Genomic DNA, 6,000 nt, shown 5'->3' with positions numbered 1-6,000 from the left:
TTGAGGGCCATGATTACTGGTTTGAGTGGGGAAAGGAAACAAAACAGAATAACAAGGTCGGTCTTCTTGGCAGAACTGCGCAAGAATTCTTTTAATCAATTGCCTAACGAATTAAAGTCGGTATGTAAAAAAAAAACAAAATTATAATGATATCATCTGCAGGTTTGCTAATAAATATTCTGCTAATGTAAATTTAAAAAAATGCAGACATTAGTAATATTAATTTGGGCAAAACAGTATGAGTATTTCTCTATTGAATGATTTATTCATTGCAACTATTTAATCTTCATGAAACAAAATTAATATTTATAAAAAAAAAAAATATTGTGATAAGACTACAAATAAACTAATAATATAGCCTTGACTAGAAAGTTAGTTATAGTATAATTGGGTAAAAATCGGTAGTTACTAATGAAAAATTATGTCGGGCCACCATTTTCCAATATAGGGTTCAAAATCCATTGTTTTTTTTTATATTAAAAAAATTACTTCAGATTCAAAAAAGATAAATAAAGTGTTCATTAAAATAGCTTCTGTTGTTTGAAGATAACAAACAGAAAAATTCGAAACAGTCCATAAATTAAGGCTAGTTAAAAAGAAACTATTTTATAATTTGTTTTTGGTTACGCAAGGATAACATACATTAATTTGTTTCTTTACAAAATTTGTTTCATTCTTTCTTATATTGGAGAACAAAAAAAGCATTTGAGGTCCAATAAGGAACAACAGAGTCCAACTAAAGTTGATTTCTTTAGTAGTGAGGATGTTTAATATAGAGGCAAATTATCTCTGCAAAAAGGAGTGAAATTTTACTTCTAGGGTTAAAAATCAACTGAATTTAAGGGTAATTTTCTTTTTACACCCCCCACCTTTTTCGCATTTTTTCACATAAAAATTACTTAATATAGCATGTATTATAATAATTGATGAATAAAACATTAGGAAAAATACCGTAGCAACCCTATAACTCAATAAAAATAACACAATGATACATTACTCTTAACACAGCATACATATATTATTCTTTTTTTTTCTCTCTCCCAGGACCAGACCCACAATTAAGCATTATCACGGCCTTGAGGGGTAGCATGGCCTCTAACTACCAGAATGAAGCAGTGCCAGGCCCGAATATGCCGTTCCCAGCCGCCCCACCGTAGTAACCAGGACTCGGTCCTGTATTGTCATTGGCCCTAACAGGGGCACCCTGGAGAGAACGCCCCCGCCGGGTCACGATCTTTTCAGCTCGGGGGTCAGGAATTCCCCCTTTTCTTGCTGCCGCCCAACCAACCAAGGCCGGACGAACAGCTACTCCACAGAGAGCTGTGGAGTAATGTGCACATACATTACTCTTTTTTTTTCTGTTTAGTCTCCGGAACCACCGTCAGGATTGCGTTAGGGGATGAATGAGAATGATATGCATGATTGTAAATAAAGTGTAGTCTTGTACAGTCGTCTCAAGTCGACCATTTCTGAGATGTGTGGTTAATTGAAACCCAATCAGCAAAGAATAACAGTATCCACGATCTAGTATTCAAATCCGTATAAAAGTAACTATCTTTACTGGGATTTGAACCTTAGAACTCTTTTCTTAGAAATCAGCTGATTTGCGAAGACGCGTTAACCACTAGACCAACCCGGTGGGTTAACATACATTACTCTTAAAATAACACAACATTAATCTTAATCAGTCAAGGTTAGCGATAGAAGCGAGGATAGGTTAAGTTTGGTTAGATTGTATTTATAATCTCTGTGCAAATATCTCCAAATACCTATTGATTTAGAAGAATTTTGGCTCTATTATTATAATTTCTTTTTGAAAATAAGGACGCGTCTATTTCTATCGACACTCCTGGACCACCTGGATTTTTTGGTTTTTTAATAAATGATCAGCACACACACCTCTCTCAGGTACATTTTCCAATTCGTTATTGCTTCATATAATATTAAATTACGCTCGCTTCGCTCGCTTTCCTTGACTAATTAACTTTGACTAATATGCTATGTAAAATATGTTAATATATTTAAAATGACCGGTATAAAACAGCATGTTAATGTGTTTTTTCTAATGTTTTATTCAACATTATAAAACATGATATTTATTATTAAGTAATTTTTATGTGAAAAAATGCGAAAAAATGTGGGTGGCGTAAAACGAAAAAGTACCAGTTTTATTGTGTTAGACTTGCTGATTTCTAGAATTTAGTTTATTCTATTTAGTGAAGAAAGTAAGAGGAAAAATTTCACACTTTCTATAACAAGACATTGGCCGCTAGACTATTTGACAAATTTAAAAACAAATATAGATATAATTTAGCATTAAAAAAAGCCATATACCACAGCATACAGTACAGTACAGTATGTTGACATTTGGTAAAAACAGTCAACATTTGGTAAACAGTTTGTATCGACAAATCCATCAACACCCTTGATGTTTTGCACATAAAGTAAAAAACGACTTGTCATGTCGCTAATTTATACATCATATCCAGTTGGCTACAAATTTTTGGTTGGCTGTCTAACGAACAGTACTAAATAAATTGTAGAAAATAAAAATAGGATGTGGATTTCTAACAAAAAGTCTCATACAAGTAGAAAAAATTTCTTGTTCTTCATTCATTGCTGTAACTTTAATATCAATGAACAATTTAATTTAAATACAGATGTTAAATGAAAATAAAAAAAAGATTGAAACGAAATATTATTTGTTATACGATCACCAATTCTGCTGTGGTCAATTTTCTCTCATTGAAGCTGATACGTCATGAATATATATAGAAGCATGATATGTTTTTAAAAATAAACAAACATTTATTACTCATACAATTATTTAAAAATATTAAAAAAATTATAAATACATGAAAAATGTTTAAACGATTAAAAAAATGAATAAAAATATAAATTTAGTACTTACAAGAAAACCAACTTACTTAGATATTACACCAATTATTCTGATATAATTTATACGGGAGCCAATGTTCCAAAAATGGATACAGTGTATTTCTTAGAACAGAAAATTTAAAAATGCAGTACTATTAAAACGTAAACAATATAAGTTTAAGTGAAATGAAGTTGGTTGGTGGGAAAATGTCCAAGCAAAAATGATGGTATTATAATCGATAGGATCCCAAAATATTTATTTATTTTTATTTCAGAAGCCCCTGAATAATCTAAATCCCCGGAAATTCTCGATACAGAGTAGTCCGAACTGAAAACGAGAAATACAAAAACAATTACATTTCTGTTAATCATAAATTACTGACGATTACCGGACCGCTCAGCGTGGAGAACATAATCGCTACCATGTTGCGGAGCCCCAAGAGTTTTGATACTATTGCAGGGCTCGTGGCGATGGTTCTTCAGGAGAAGGATCGGTGGGCTCGGGTTGAGGGACAGCCCTCTGCAGAGCTACCGTTCGCACGTGCTTCGACGAGTGGGCGGTAGCGATGAGGCACGGGGACTCTCGCACCACCGAGCGAAAAAGACCTAGTCCCGGTGAGGATGCTCCATTCGGAGTGTTCCCGTTAGAGGCATTGGCATAAAGACCGAGTCTCGGCTCCCTGTGTGGGGACACAGGGACGGCATAGCCGGGCCTGGTGGATCCTACTCCAGAGGTTTGAGGCGGAGGATCCGACCGGCCGGCCGGTAAGTGGAGGCCCGTTAGAATAAAGGACACTCCTCTTCTTTTTTCCTATTTAGCGTCCGGTAATTACCTTTCAGATAATAATTCAGAGGATGAATGAGGATGATATGTATGAGTGTAAATGAAGTGTAGTCTTGTACAGTCTCATTCCTGAGTCCTGAGTCATTCCTGAGATGTGTGGTTAATTGAAACCCAACCACCAAAGAAAACCGGTATCCACGATCTAGTATTCAAATCCGTGTTCACGGCATTTTTGCGCCGTCTGTGAAAAATCACTTGAAATCCATAAATTTGGAAGAGAAAGTTAATTGATAATTACCCAGGACATCCGGACGTAGAACAGTTGAATAATAAAGATGGAAAAGTAACCACTATATTCTGGCCACCAAACCTCCTTCCTTTTTCCTGCATAGCCTCTGGGAATTCAGAGAATGAATGAGGATGATTTGTATGAGTCTAAGTGAAGTGTAGTCTTGTACAGTCTGAGGTTGACGGTTTCTGTGATGTGTGGTTAATTGATACTCAACCACAAAAGAACACCGGTATCCACGATCTCGTATTCAAATCGGTATAAAAGTAACTACCTTTACTAGGACTTGAACGCTCTGGCCACCAAACAGCACAACCATTTTACAACCAATACACCAAAACGTGATCCAGCCAATTAAAATTAAATACAGAAAAGACCTACTTTTCAAAGTCATTTCTTAAAATAATGACATCATTAAAAGAAATTCATCTGAAAAATGATGTGATTTCTCTTGTTGCTGCTTGGGATTCCAATGACAAGCTTTAATTTGAGAATCATGGAAAAACTTTTACCTTCTATTATTAAAGATAATGAAAATGTACACACTAATCTAAGTAAACAAATAGAAAGCACGGTAGACGTGAGTAGAACTGATAACCTTGAACCTGAAATAACAAAAGAAGTTATTATGAACTGGATTAACGTAGACGCGAAAGAATGTTTCCAACTTAAATCCGACGATGACACTGTTGAAGCTGTTTGACAAAGTTAGATGAGAATGTTGAAAATGATGATGAAAAATTGAAGTAGGAGCGAAGAGCGTAAAGAATGAAGAAGCAGTAAAATGTTTTTAACACATGTATTTGATGGGCAACAGAGAACAACATTCCACCGCATAAATTACTTTTATTGGCTCAAATACAAAAAGACGAAGTAGAAGAATCACTAACTTCAATGAAACGAGCAAAAATCATCGAATTTTTAATTAAAAAATAATAAAATCCATTTTTAGATTGTAATTATTAATGAAAACGTTGTTTGTGTACTAAAAGAAAGAGTTTGAGCACTTATTTCGACTTCCAAAACTCGCCTGGATACCTTATCCTTAACCTTTAAGTTGAATCCTCGATCTGAACAGCTACGGATTTTTATTAGTTCATATTATCCAGGGGCTTCTATAGTTGATCTTGGAAAAAATTAAGTCAGGAATTAAATAAAGCCTGTCGCCTATATCGATCATTGTTTTTGAAAAATCAGTTAGATATTTGTCAAATCAATTTTTTATATTTGTGTGAAAAGATTTTAATGACAAATTTATTTTTTATTTTCGTATTTTTTTTTTTTAGAGGATTCATAATTTTTTTAATTCTTTGAATATGTACCATATTAATGTTAATTTATTATTATTCATGTTTGTTATATCAGGCAATTTTCCATTAAATTTTGATCATATCAATAAACTATCATCTGTCATATTCTTTGATAAAATAAATTTACGAAAAAAAATGTGTAGGTATCATGATAGTAAATGATTATTTTAAACTGTTTACTAATTATTTTTACTGTATATATTTATTGTATTTAGGTGTGGGATATCATTATTATTTTGTAGTAGTAAATAAAAAGTATTTTAATTATATATATATATATATATATATATATATATAGTGTAGTATGTAGTATATTTGTAAATAAGCTAATTTATCAATTATAAGAAGAGAAGAAAAAATTAACGGCGACACACACAAATTCAATAAACAGATTCTATGTGATGTCTCTTACTAGCACAAAGGGAGCAACTGTGCGTTGTATACAGCAGTGGATTTATCAACTGGACGTTTATTGTTTGGACAATACAGCGCTCCCAACGGCAGTTGCATCTCGTTAGTTACGTATCTTTACCTTTGTTATTGACGACGAATTTCCACACGAGTTGGTGTTTTTAACTGTAAGTCAACGTTTTTTTTTTTATACAGTATTTTTATAATGTGTTTTTAACTAATTACATGACTAAAATTACGGTTATATAATATTTTAACAGTTTTAAATAATATTTAACGTAATACAAATATAATAACGTAACATAATATTAAATTAGGTTACGTTTTAC

General features: G+C 33.0%; 1 long non-coding RNA gene across 1 annotated transcript in view; it reads left to right on the top strand.

Moving 5' to 3' along the window:
* The first annotated feature begins 5,741 nt into the window (after nt 1-5,741).
* LOC142320393 (uncharacterized) overlaps nt 5,742-6,000 on the top strand; it is an 85,704-nt gene continuing 85,445 nt past the window's right edge. The window contains exon 1 of the long non-coding RNA XR_012755373.1: nt 5,742-5,838. This is a non-coding gene — a long non-coding RNA (uncharacterized LOC142320393). The remainder of the gene's footprint in view (nt 5,839-6,000) is intronic.

Source organism: Lycorma delicatula, chromosome 2, assembly GCF_047948215.1.
Source record: "Lycorma delicatula isolate Av1 chromosome 2, ASM4794821v1, whole genome shotgun sequence".
Lineage (NCBI taxonomy): Eukaryota > Metazoa > Arthropoda > Insecta > Hemiptera > Fulgoridae > Lycorma > Lycorma delicatula.
The sequence above is the reverse complement of the archived record's forward strand: the minus strand, read 5'-3'. Positions and strand labels throughout refer to the sequence as shown.